The sequence below is a fragment of the Miniopterus natalensis genome, chromosome 11 (assembly GCF_054644295.1).
Source record: "Miniopterus natalensis isolate mMinNat1 chromosome 11, mMinNat1.hap1, whole genome shotgun sequence".
Classification (NCBI taxonomy): Eukaryota; Metazoa; Chordata; class Mammalia; order Chiroptera; family Miniopteridae; genus Miniopterus; species Miniopterus natalensis.
In genome coordinates this window covers 58,247,094-58,261,555 of record NC_142091.1, presented here as the reverse complement: position 1 = coordinate 58,261,555, position 14,462 = coordinate 58,247,094, and the positions used below count along the sequence as shown (strand labels likewise).

At 40.3% G+C, this 14,462-nt stretch overlaps 1 long non-coding RNA gene across 1 annotated transcript; it reads right to left on the bottom strand.

Moving 5' to 3' along the window:
* Positions 1-2,211: 2,211 nt before the first annotated feature.
* LOC107531947 (uncharacterized) lies at positions 2,212-13,067 on the bottom strand. Its single transcript, XR_001602666.2, has 5 exons — positions 12,338-13,067; positions 12,104-12,229; positions 4,498-4,763; positions 3,454-3,555; positions 2,212-3,094 (listed from the first exon to the last, which is right to left on the bottom strand). It is a non-coding gene; the product is annotated as an uncharacterized LOC107531947 (long non-coding RNA).
* Positions 13,068-14,462: the final 1,395 nt, after the last annotated feature.

Sequence of the window (14,462 nt, the reverse complement as noted above, 5' to 3'; positions counted from 1 at the left end):
TTTGTAGCATGATGGGAAGGAGCCAGTAGACTAAAAAAGATTAAGGAGAGAAGAACTGATAGGGAAAGTTTGAGGTGGCCTTAGAGGTGACCAAGTTCCCAAGCACTGCTAGTAGCCAAATACAAGTCTCAGGGATGAGGTAGAGATGAATCACTCAGTAAGATGGCTTCTAATGCCCCTTCTAAACCTAAAAGCCCATGATTCAGCTCTGTGGAAATATCATTGTTCAAAGAAGGTTGTTTCTTTAGGCAAGTGGTTCTTAATCGGGGCGACTTTGCCCCCGAGGGACGTTTGGCACTGTCTAGAGACATTCGACCTAGCAATTCCACTTCTGTCTATATAATCAAAAGAAGTAAAAGCAGAAACTCAGACAGATATTTGTACACCTGTGTTCACAGCAGCACTATTCACAACAGCCAAAAGGGGAAAGCAACCCAAGTGTCCACTGACAGATGCGTGGATAAACAAAATGTGGTATATCCACACAATGGAATATTATAGAGCCTTAAAAAGGAAGGAAATTCTGACATGATACAACATGGATAAACTTTGAAGACATTACACTAAGTGAAATAAACTAGACACAAAAGAACACATATTGTGTGATTCCACTTATATGAGTAGTGAAATTCACAGGGATAGATAGAAGAACACAGTTTAACCAGCGGCTAAGGGGAGGTGGGATAGGCAAGTTATTGTTTAATAGGTATGAAATTTCAGTTTGGGAGAATGAAGAATTTCTGGAGAATGATGCTGGCAGTGTTTGCTCAACAATGTGAATGTACTTAATGCCACTGAACTGCACACTTAAAATGATTAAAACGGTAAATTTATGTAATGTATATTTTTACCACGATTTAAAAAAACAGACTGAACTGCTTCTAATATCTACTGGCTAGAAGCCAGAGATGCTGCTAAATATCCTACAATGTACAGGCCAGCTCCTGCAACAAAGAAATGTCCAGCTTGAATGTCAATAGTGCTGAGGTTGGAAATCCTGCTTCCACAAAATAGTGAAAGGACAACAGTGAGGGACTCTGCAGTGACATGCGTCTTTCATCTTACCACTGCTTTCCACACTCAGGTCCCTTTCCTGATTTTACCAGATTTCTCTGGACAAGTCAAGCTGGAAAGAAGCAGAAGCAGTAAGAAAGAAAAACAGTCACTTAAACTGCAAAACAAAATTTTGGAATTCTCAATTTCTGAGATATCTACATCTATATCTTTATCTATACCTATCTATCAATCTATCATCTATCTCTGTACTATCTATAAAATAATTTCACCAATAAAATATGAAACTATGTTAGACGCCCAAGGTTGGCTGGAATTCTTCATATTTTGCTGTATTTCCAAGTCTACTTTATGCATGTTCAAGGAAATGACAATAAGCTATCTTAGCAGTGATGTGTTATTGTGGTATATTTTGGTCTAAGATTATGTAATCTGATTTAAATCCTTGGGCAAATCATGAGTCTTCTACAGATGTCTTTTCTACTGAAAAGAAGGCATCCTGGTTTATAAATGTCTTTATTTCTCCTGTTTAAAATTACAGAGAAATCTCAATGACGAAGAATCACTTCTTTTCCACTGCGTGCACCATAGCTTAAAAGATAACTGTGTCTCCTGTTAAATAACTAAAACAAATTAAAACCTGAAGGAACAATGACAGTAAGGAAAAATAACGCTTTACATTGTCTATGCATGGGCCTACTGCATCAATGGCCTTCAGTTCAGTCAAATAAACCTCCAATCCAGTCAAACAATCAGTGAGTCTTATTATTTTCAGGAATTTGAACAGCATATTTGATTGAAAATGATTGAGGCTTGTGTGTGAGTGTGTGTGTGTGTGTTGGGCCACCACACTTGATACAGATTAAATACAAGTGAAAAAGAACTGTGGTATGAGAAACAATGGCCCTGAAATTTATTTTTAATATTTTACTAATTTATTATTTGTTTGTTCGTTCTTCTTTTTTCCAAAAAAGGTTTAAGGCAGCTCTGAGTATTTTTATAACCTGCAGGCTCTTCTCTTCTGTTTGTGAATATTTTGTAGATTGAGTGCTAAATGCTAAATTATTAAAGATCATTTTAACAAAGGAAGGAAGGAAGGAGCCTAATGTCTTCTAATACCCAGTAAATTATTTTAAAGACTGTTTCAGCAACTTTATTCCAAAACACAATTAGCAAACAAGACATACATTTTACTTGCAATTAATTTGTATTCAAGGATACTATAACTAAAGAAAACTATTAATCAAAGTAGAATGAAATGTGGTCTGAATGGACTCATTGTTTGACGTCTGTCACCCATTTGCTGTTCCAAAACACAATCCAGTTTCTTTCCCCCGCGTTATAGTCTTGGTGGGGATGACAAATCCAGGTGCCTGCTTCCTTACTGGGGAGCCTCAGTAGCCACTGGGGGCTCTTTCTACCAAATCATTCCAGCATCTCTAAGATTCAGCAGAAGGTATATTTCCAGTCTCATTTGGGTCCTTGGATGTACTCTCCAGGACTTTGACTCTTAAGCAAGCAATACAGTATTGGAGAGACACTTGGAGTTGAGTCATCTTAGTGGCAGTACCAGTGCTACAAGATATTTCTCTAGCTCTTAGTTCCCAGCCCTTTGCTCCTCAATTCCTGCTCTCTCCCAAATGTTTCAGTTACCATGGCTGTTGCAATCTGCCCAAATTTAGTAGTTTAAAACAACAGCAATACCATCTATTTTGCTGAAGACTGCAGTCTGGACAGGCCTCAGCGGGGTCAGCTTGTTTCATCTCTACTCATTTTTGCCTGGGTGGCTTAGAGGTGGGGCTTAAGGCTTGCTCACATGTCTGGCGCCTGGTCCGGGAAGACTGGAACAGCTGGGGACTAGAACAGATGGCGCTCCTTGGGCATCTCTCAAAATCTTTAGATGGTCTATCCAGCATGGTAGCATTGGGGTCGTGGCCGGACTTCTTACGTGGCAGCTCAGGGATCTAAAGGTCCACCGATCCAGAAAGATCCACTCAGAAGCCCTTGTAATGATCTAGCCTCCCAAGTCACGTGAGCTTATTTCTGCTGCACTCCTGGATGAAACACTGTAAAAGTCCACCTACGTTCAAGGGGAAAGAACACAGACCTTCGAGCCTCTCAACAGAGCACAGTCAAGATCAAATTGTAAAAAGAACATTTGGGACAGAATACATATTGGTGCAATCATTTTTGGAAAATTTAATCCCCAACTCTGAGCCTTCCAATTGATGTAATCCTGTTACTTTTCAATAAACTCCCTGTTGCTGATCTTAGCCAGGGTCCGATTTTATTACTTATAACTAAAGAATCCCAATCTAATAGAGTAAGAATCTGCTTTATTAATCCCTTGGCAATTAAATGCTACTTTAATGTTGGATATTTAATTAATATCCCCATCAAGAGGTTGGTCCTTGTTCATTACTTAATTACTAGACACACCTGCATGGCTCAGAAGAAGACTGTTTCGCTGGTGAACACCTCCAACTATGTTTTCGAGCTTCACTCCATTGCTGCAAAACAGGCTCAGCTGTAAGAAAATAGCTGAGGCGCAGAAAGGTTATTTGGTTTATCGCAGATGGCAACGGGGAGTGCAACGCTTCCAGAAACAGACCCAGAAGTTTTCATTCCCTCGGCCAGCCTGGAACTATTAAATCGCATAGAAATACCAGGAAAAGATAAGCTACATGAACCAGTGATTGCTGGAGCTAAACACTCTAGTGAGTTCAAAGAGCCCTTAGGGCCTGCTGTTTATTTGGAAAACCAGGGGAGGGGGAAGCGGAGAGAATGGCAGGAGAGAAGCCTGGCTACATATTAGCTTTAGGATTTTATCTTAACCAGGCTCGCTTAAAGAATTTACATATTAGATGTGCAGAAGTTTATGTGCATATGTGTGTAGAGTACTTTAATCTTTTTGCTTTGTTTTGTGTGTTGTTTTTTTTTTAAAAAAAAGCTTCAGGGAATGTGTACACATTTAAAATAAAAGTGTATGTTCCAATAAATATTATTGGTCTATTATCAGTCAGTTATCAAAATATCACCCTAAAAGAATTTTAACCTAAGAGCACATGAATATCAAAAAAGCACATTAGAGACATAGCAAATGATATAATTAGTATGTAGAATATGAGGTTGCTTTATTAAAGATGAAAATATTAAAGTAAATAATGAAGTAAGGGAATAAGTTTGTTGTTTCTAGGAGTATTCCATTCCTCCTTCTGGAACTTATTAGCCAATTTCCCTAAGATGCCAGAAGGTTCTAGAAGATTTTTCGCATGTAATTACCATCTATACTTTTAAACTCTTATTAATAGAGTTGTTGGAGATAAAAGAGAAGAGGAAAATATATGCCTGAGTCCACCCACTGATATTATTCAGGATTTAACTTTTACCTTCAGTGTTCAAATCACATATTTCCATCTTCTCTCTCTCTCCCTCTCTCTCACACACACACACACACTCTCACACTCACACTCATATACGTACTCCATTTCCACATCTTTTCCCCTTTTGGTTCTCTTCCAGAGGCCATTCTTTTCAGCGACAGACCCTCCATAGGCTGTTTTCTGTGACCACCGGCTGTGTGGTAAGAATTGCTTTGGTTCTGCTTGTCTTAGTGTCTGTCGAAGGCCATGGAATATCGGAGTCTGAAAGCATAGCCTGGACCCCAGACTCTTTCAACACATCTCAGTAAAACTTTCAATGATCTTCGTTTTCCACACAGCATTTCCGATGTGGATGCCACCCTTCATCTGCCCAAAATTAGATAGAAGAACACCTTGAATGAAAAGCTTCCTTCACATAGAGATGATATAATTACATCAAATACCTGGCTTTTTAATCTCCATTATGAATAAAATCACTACTGAAACCCAAGAAAAATCATATACATTCCTTTAGAAGCACAAATGTCCTAAAATCTCTCATTTGGAAACCTCTTGTGTCCCAAGCATTTTAAGCCATCTTGCAGAAAATTCTATGCATGTAAAAACACTGGTTGGAACTGTTTTTCCCCCAAAGAAATGATTATTAAGGGCCAGGAGTGAAGCATCTCACCTCTTTATTGACTAAGTTTGGAGTTATTGCTTCCTTCTCTTTTCTTTGTAAGTGTTCATCTTATTAGCAACTTGTTGCTGGACTCTGATGTATTAATTTTCTGCCACAGCAAGAGATTTTTGTGTTTCCTTATAGCACAATATTACTTTAAAATTGTTATGCCGTTACCTCTGTGTATGTACAGTATCGTGGAACTGAACAACATACATACACAGCTCTCCATCTATCCTCTGCATTCCCTCTGCATTAGGTGTCCCACTGGCACGAAAATCAGAGCCCCAGCTCCAATTTTTCCAGCTGTCTCTGTCGCCCTGTGATCTTTTGGTACAAATTTTCTAGCCTGTTTGAAAAGGCAGACTTCTACCCCTCCCGCCCCCTTTGATTGTGCTTAGGCATTTTGCCAGCCCGAGACATGGATTAATATGAACAGAATCACAGGCTTCTCTGAATATAAGTCATTTACGTGTGTTTAGTTGCCCAGACCCAGAAAGGAAAAGGCGGCCTGCAGCTGCTTTTGTATAGAGTCTGGGTAGGTTTTGATTTCACTTAGAGTCAAGAACAAAGCAACCTCTGACTTTTCTTCAAACTCAGCCCGGATGGAATGACTTCTAATGACTCCACGAACTGCTAGCCTTCAGATGACTGGAGCGTTCTCACTTTTTAAGTTTTCTCCTTCTGTGACGTTTTATAATTATACCTATTTTTGTCCTTCAGATTTTCTGAGTGCTTAACGTCTAGAGGGGAAAAAGTTTAAATCCTTTGGCCACCATCAAACGTTCTTTTCAGTTTCAGGATAATGTGGAGAGAGGCTTTCAGGGCCGTGCCAACACCCTACATGGCATTGCCGATGGAACGAGCCAGCTCCATCCCCTGAGTCTGAATGACTTGGAGGAGACGTGATGTCATTGTCTACTCAGAGATAAATGGAAAGGAGTCTGGGCGGAGACTTTTAGAGTGGTCTTTGTAATAATAGTAATTAAAAAGAGCATTACCTCATATATCTCGACTTTTTGTACATACCATGTGCTTTTCTCATTTTGCCCCAGTATTACTCATAAAGAGCTGATGGTTCGGTTTCATTATTTTTGAAGCACTGTTGGATGACACTGGTTTAACAGTTTCTCACAGTTCGTTGCTTCAGTTTTCATCAAATTATATTTCTAGTTACTCCAGGCACTTTTGTCATCCATTTCCATATGCCTCGAAGACATGCAAGGACCAGTTTGCCAACAGAAAATTCAGATACCAGATACTAGCTGCTGTCTTTTCTAAAATAAAATTCTTAGAATCCACTAGGCCAGCCCCTTGGCACCCAAACACGCTCACGTTTGTATAACTAGATTAGCCTGTGTGCGTGATGAAGGGTGAGGATTACCACAGATTATTTAATTTGGATGTGCATATTTTATAAAATAAACAGTGGCCATCTACACTTCATATACTTCGTACTGGGGTGGTGGGAAAGCAGCAGCCACACCATTTGCCAAAGGACTGCCAAGTTCCCCCCAAATTCTTACATCTTCCCTTCCTTAAATTCTACCACTTTCCCATGTTACTGCCCTCACTTCTTGAACCTCCTGTTGCCAAATGAATGTTAGAGATTAGAGCCCATTATATATTCTTGACAGCTCTGAAATAAGCAAATAAATGTTATATCAACAATTGGAGCATCATATAAATTAGTCACCAATTCTCAACAAACTATCCGCTTACTTGTTTGCTTACGAATTTAAGCAGTACAAATAACCAAAAGCTGACTGCAGCTGGCAAAATGGAAAGTCCTTAATTTGCTTTTTAGAATATTGCTCAGGCCTCAAAGGATGGGAATTAATAAACTGACAATAAACTAAATGCAAATCTTTTGGTCTTGCAAAGAACAGCTCAATCATTCCCATTAATATGAATATCTGAAGGATTTTCCTAATATGTTTAGAACTACTGAATCTTAAGGGAATTTCTTTTAAAGTAGTCTCCATGATTGTACTGTGTGCAGTATCTGAAGCGGAATATGGACTATTGGGTATTCTGAGCTTATAATATCCATAGCATTTCTTTTCATGAGAGTTGTCATCTATAGAACCATAGAAAGATGTTTAATGACATGGAAAGATGTTCAGAGTCTTCTGTTCATTTGAAAGAATAGGTTATATAGGTGGGGGGGTATGAGGGAAGCTTTTACTTATTAATGTGCTTCTGTATTTATTTACAATGAGTGTGTATTAATTTATTATTAAAATATTTAGAAGTGGGCCTGGCCAGAGTAACTCAGTTGGTTGAGCACCATATTGTGCATCGAAAGGTTGTCTGTTCGATTCCCTGTCAAGGCACATATGCAGGTTTCAGGTTCTATCCCCCTTTGGGGCATGTATGGGAGGCAACTGTTGATGTTTCTCTCCCTTCCTCTCTCTCTCTTCCTCTCTCCCTTCCTCTCTCCAAGCATGTCCTTGTGTGAGGATATATATATATATATATTTAGAAGTAGACGACAATACTGTATAATAATTGCTTGATATATATCTGGCATTATTTTAAGCTTTTTAAAAAAATATATTAACTCATTTATACCTTGTAACAACTCTGTGAAGTAGGCACACTTACGATTTAAGCAATCTACCCAAAGTCATACAGGTAGCAAAAGGGAGAGATGGGATTCCAGCCCTGCTTTTCTCTTAGTTACTACACTATACCCTTCACTGTATTCCAAACTTTATTCCATTTTTTGTAAAGTACATTTGACTGGAAAAAGTACATAACAAAATGTTACCAGTGGGTATTTCTGAATGATGAAATTACAGCTAATTTTTAAAAATGTTTGCTTATCTGTATTTTCCAATTTTCACAAAACAATGAGTAGATAAAAAAATTGAAACAATCATCTTTTAAAATTTCCTTCTGTGCTAAGTGTGAAATAAGAATTTTGATATAGTGCCATGATTTTTTTTAACTACCCTCCAGTAAACTTTCTTTTTATTTTAGCATCTAGTAAAAGCATGTGCCCTAAATCTTGGCGATTCAACTGTTCTCTTGTGTGCAGATTTTACTTTGTTTATAGATGGTCACTATGAGGAATTATGAGAACAGAAGAAGAAACCGATGGAGCCTTCCAAATGTAGAAATGCTAGGAATGGGGTAAAGTTAGAAAACATAATTGCCATTAGAGAAGCCATAAAATGTTTGTGTATATTTCCATTGCATCTTTTCTCAGCAGCCTGAGTTGCTCAGCAGGGCCACAGTGACTTAGCTCGTACCAGAAAGGAGCCCAGCAACCAGAATATCTTCCTTACAATGGGTTTCCGAGGACTGACTGGGTCCACATGGAATTACCCTGAAGCAAAGGAACAATGTTCTTACTTTTAGTGAGTGTCTGTGTATTTTCTCTGAGAGCATATTCATTTCTTTGAGGATTTCACTGAAAAACCAACCACTTGTTAAGAACCCCTTCGAATATTGTTTGGACTATTAAATACAGGTGAACTAGTTCTGATGAGGACAGACATGAAATTGATGTAGTATCTAAAAATTTAAAGGAAAACAGAAGCACATTTACTTACTGGATTTCTATGTCATATGAAATAAGAACAAGACCATTGTGGGCTAAAAAAATGGGGGATAACGTTTTGGGATCTGCATATTTGAAGAAAGTTAGATTAGTGACATGTTGTGCCAGTGTCGCATTTAATACTGCAGTTCTTCATGACAATGTAGGATTCTGAAAAGTGTGTGGGATAGAATGAAGATGGCTTGGAGACACAGGAAGGCTTGAGTGGAATGGGGAGTTTAAGAAAGACAATCATCACCTAAATATGACTCCCAGCCTCTCTGTCTGGGCATTTCAATGCTTTCAGCCAGTATTTCAAGATTCTGATTTTTAAAAATCTTTGTTTTTAATTATATAAAATTTATTCAAATTTCAAATCCATTCATGTCTCTCCATGTCTCATCTCCTCCAAACTGCCCTGTTGAAGGCTACCATCCCCTCCAACCCAATGACTGTATCAACTCTCCAAGGGCCTCCCAATGTTCACTCTAGCCCCCTAAAATCCATTCTCCACACTGGGAGAGGAGTGACCTTTTGAAATTACAAATGTAATCATGTTAGCCTTTCTACTTAAGAACCTTAAACAGCTTCCAATTGCCCTCAGGATAAAGTCAAACATCTTGAACGGGGCCTTAGCCGTGACCTTCAAACGTCTCTAACTTGGCTGTTCGGTCCTGCCCTCTGCCTGCAGATCCAGATCTAGACCCTTTCCCAGGCTTCACACAATTCCTCACTCAGCACCCCACCACACTGCTTCTCTTTCTCCTGTGATATCCTTGCCTTCCTTTCCTCCATCAGGGAGATCTTCACTCAGTCTCAGAGGAGAAAGTCTCCAAAAGTGTGTGGAATTTTTTTTTTTTTTGGTACCAGGTGCCTCTCCTTTGCATAGATATACTTCTTATTTACTTGTGTGATTATTTGAAGTCAGTCTCCAGGCTCATGACATTACCGACTTCATCATCATGTGAGGGAAAATTCTGCTTTTTGCATCATTAGACCATCAACATGGTTTAAGTACCCTGCCTGGCACAGAGCAGGGCTTAAAAAATGTTTGTTGAAGAACCATTGCAGTAATAACACAGAGAGCAACGGCTTTTAAATTTTACTGGTCTCGCAAACCCAATCTTTTCTAAAAAAATGTATTCATTCATTTATTTACTTTTGCTGACAAGAAAAATTACATTATATATTGCTTACTCAAAATATTGATATATCTTGTCAAACTGAATTATTAAACTTGAAAACTCCCACATACATTTTCTTTAATCAGGTGATTATGGGTTTTCCACACTGCCCATCTTTCAAAAGAGATTACTTCAGCTTTTACTGCAATGAACACACTCTTCCTAGGATGAAAAACACACTCACACATGCTTCACACCTTGTTTAGATTTTTAAAATTAATTATTAAAATTGTTTCATAAATAACTTGTCTGATTTGTTGATATATACTAGATATTGGTTAGTAAGAATGGTAAGAATTAGTGAGTGTTTTGTAAAATTCTCAGATTTTCAGTCCCTCCATGTTTATTATTTAAGCTGCTGGCAAAGCTAGATTAAAGTCAGTCTTTCTAAGGTAGTGCCTATATCATTTATTTTATGAAATGAAATTTCACCAGTTCTAGTGCGGCCTGAGTCTGCCTTAGCCAGAAACATTATTGATTAACCAACAGGAAATTTCAAATACAAAGAACAAAAGACATTTACATATTTATTTTGAGGACTTCAAAATAGGATCTATCAAAAAATCAGATTAATCACGTAAGTTTCTTTGGAAACTATATCTTGGTACATTTTTCCTATAAAACTTAAAATACAAATTTTACTTAAGATTTTTTTTTTTAATCCTACTTTATTTAAAAAGAAGGCTGCTTTTGCCCTGGCTGGGGGGCTCAGTTGGTTGGAGCATTGTCCCGAACACCAAAAGGCTGCAGGTTCGATTCTGGGTCAGGGACCATTCCCCAGGTTGCAGGTCCGATCTCTGGCTGTGGTGCATGCGGGAGACAACAGAACGGCGTTTCTCTCTCATATCAATGTTCCTCTCTTTCTCCCTTCCTCTCTCTCTAAAAATCAATAAAAACCATATCCTTGGGAAAGGGTTAAAAAAAAAAAAGGCTGCCTTTAAACAGATGTGATAAGTAACAACCTTCAGTTTCTCAATGAGAAAATCAACTTCTGGAACAGTCTTATATGTTATCTCATGTCTCTAAAGATATTAGCAAACTCCTTTAATGTGCTGTTTGAACCCCATGGAAAGTTCTTAGCTCTTACCGCCCAGCACGGGTCTCAGGACATCACTTCCGCCCCTGCCTATCTGGGCTGGGTTTTCCTTCATTGTGTCACTGTCTCATTTACTCACCCCATCTCTCACTCACTTTCTCATTTATTCACCCACACAATTGTTTAACAAATATTTTCAAATTTCTACTATTTGTGGAACACATAAGAATGAAGGACTTAAAGGGATATAGGATATAGGTCTTAAAGTGAAGGGGGTTACAATAAAAACATTAGAAACAAAAATGCAAAAACTGTAGGAATTTAAAATAAAGGTGTCTGTTGGCTCAACTTTTTTTCTAATTGCATCGTAATAATAGTTCTACTAACAGGCTCTGAGTCCTCATACTATATATCTTAGCCTTTGCTGGAAAATGATCCAAATGCAGACAATTTAAAGAAAAAAGAGACAAAATAGTTGCTGTTTGTTCCTAGAGTTAGATTAGCGTATACAATTTCAACAAAATTACTCAATGGCAATAGTTTCAACAATTTTTTTTTTTTCCTGAGGAAGAACCACACTATGGAACCAAGTTTTAAATTATACACAAGTATATATCCCTAAATTACTGAAAAAAACTGTTAGAGGGAAAAAGAAAGCCAACTCCAGATTAAGCACTGAGCTTTCAAGGGAAGCAGCTTTCACTTTCCAAGCTTCCACCTAAAGTTCTCCCACGTTCCTCTCTCTCATTTTCTTCCCGAAATACATTCGGAAAAGATATTTTAAAAGATATTGCAGCAGGCTATCAGGAAGCACAGTTGCCTGTTCCTTGGATGAAATCACTGGAGAAAGGGTCCAGATTTACATTCCATTAAAGACAAAAATGCGTAGTATTTGCATAGAGGCAACCAGAAACTTGGCATTGGATTTTCATCCTTTCTTTCTTTTCCATTATAAACAATAAAAATTGAATTTACCAACAATAACCAAAAAAATGGGGCTTATAGGCTCACTTATCTTAAACAAACAAACAAACAAACAAACAAAGTGCCAGCCGTTAGCATTTAAAATCTGGTATAATGAAGCTCGATATTTCAAAGCCCATGTCAGGGGACAGACATGGTTCACATCCAATCATTTTAAAAGAAGCTTTTAGTGCAGGCAGCTATATCGGTGGAGAATGTAGTTTAACCAAATGCAGCATGTTCAAATCTGTGTAATGAGAATTATTTGAAAAGTGAATTCCTTTTGTTCCTGGTTTACTATTTAAATTCACTTACATTTCTCCAGCTTCTTTCTTTTGGTAGCTTAATGGAAATGAAATTTCAGAACTCTAACACAGCTTGGCCACTACTGCTCTCAGTGGATAACTGATCAGCAGGGACACAGGAGAGGCTGACTTCTTCCTATAGTGCAAGTTACAATTTTAAGCTTTTTTTTTTTTTTTCCTCCAATTTTCCCCAGTCAGCAAAACGATGTACAAATTTTCATCAACTTAGTAAAGGATCACTCACCTGATTTTTTTTTATACCATTGAATGTCTTGTAAAACGTGCCACTGAAGGAAAAGGCATTATTATTTCTTGTCTGTGTGCACATAGCTCTAGAATCATGTACAAACTATTTCGGCTGTTTTGATTGACTACCAGTTACTTTTTTTAAAAAAAGAAAGACAAAGTTAGAAAACCACAGAAGTTTTTTGGCTTGGTGGGTGCTAATTTTTTCCCCCCGACTGATTAAATCATCCCAAATCAGTCTAAAAATGCAAAACATTTAGATAAAGGGAATATACCGCTAACTCATAGAGCAAGGGAAACAAAACGAAGCATTTCTTCAAAAACATGATTCTAGTCCATGTTTGCTGCTGGGCTGGAAAATAAAAATAAAATATAAGGTACCCTCACCCCGTCTTTGGCATTCTTTCATGCCAGTGCCACTTGCTGTGATTTGTGCTGGGCAAGGGTAGTCACTGTGCATTGATCCCAGCACATATGACAAGTGCCGACACCCTGGGCTTACTGTACAACAAAATAAATACATTAGCAGGACTATGTCCCCCTTCATTTCGGCCCAGGCACAAGAGATAGGTTACTTAAAATTCAAGTGCCAGGAATGCCTCTTATAAAAGGGAAATATTTTCAAGTGAATTCCGTTTGATCTTTTTTTTATAGGGGCTCCTACCAGCCTCTCTCTCTTCCTCCCCAGACCCTGCAAACCAATTAGTCTCAGCACGGAGGCCACAGACCACGTTGAAATGGCTCCTTTTTATTTCTAGGGGATATGATTTCAGCCGGTGTGTCTAGTCAGTTGTCACACAGTCTACTTAGCACCCCCGTTGGATTTCCCTTTGGAGAAGGGCTGGGTCTTTGAGTCTGACTCCTGGAGAGGAATTAGATCTGGTTGCCGTCCAAACCCTTCAGCTCTGACAATGGCATAACATCACAGGGCTACCTCATCTTTGGGACGCAGCCTTGCCAACCAAGTTTTCTAAAAGCCTTCACTTCCTTGCCTCCTGCCTTCTAGCATCTCAGTGGCTTTCCCTTATGTTGCTTGCATACAATTCTGAAAACCTTTTTCCCCCCATTCTCCAAAGTAGCAGAGTAAAGGGGATGAACTTTGCTTTTTAAAACGTTTTTGAAGGGTTTATCTTTCGGGAAAATGTGCCCCAAAGACAAAAATGAAAACAACTAGAGTCTCCCTCTCCTCAGCTCCCTATCCTGAATCAGCCTTAATTCATGGAGGTGGAAAAAAAAAAAAAATCAGCTGGGTTGGCCTTTTCTTTCTCAGGAACAGCGTTGCAGAGAGAAAGGGGTGTGTGCCTGTATGTGTGCGTATCTGGCGAGTCCAGGGGCTTGGGAAAAAGGAGCATAGCTCTCCCCCAGGAAAGCCTGAGCTCAGCAGACAGGAGACCCGGGGTCGCCTTCCGTGGTCCGAGCGCAGTGCCCGAGCCTCTCCTCGCCCCAGCGGCGAGTTCTGCGCCCTGTAGCTGCGCCAGGGCTCCACACGGCGCCCGGCAGGTCGGTGGGTGGGAGGCCTGGGTGTTCTCTTTGCAGAAGACGCCCATTTGGAGGGAAAACTCCCTTTATTTGCCCTGGGGTTCCGCAGCACCCCTCCCCGATCCCCTGTCATTTTTACCCCGATCACACTCATGATGATGAACTTGCAGCTCAGCTTCCTGCCGCTTGCTTGACCCCGGAGCACCAGCAGGCTGCCGGCCTCGCCCTCAGTTCCCTCCTCCTCCTGCTGCAACCCCGGGGCCCCGGGGCGCCGAAGGGGGTTCGAGCGGGCTGGGGCTGAAGGAGGGGCGCGCGGGGGCGCGGGGTCCCGCCAGGGAGCGCGCACGGAGCGGCGCCTCGGCCGCCCTGCTTCCTGGAGCTGTGCTCCTTTGACCCCAGTGGCAGTCCCTGTCACTGCACCGCTCCCTCCGGCTCGCCGCGCCCTCGCTCGCTCTCCTCGCCCCCTCGTTCGCTCCCTCCCCAGATCGAGGCTGCTCCCGTCCTCTCTCCCCCCCCCCCCGCCCCCGCCTCCCTCTCGCGCTGCGCCCCCGGGCCCCGGACCCCAGCCCGCGGCGGGACCTCGGAGGTCGAAGGTTCTGGCCCGCCCGCGCCCCTCGCCGCCCCCGCGCGCCCCCCGCGCGCCT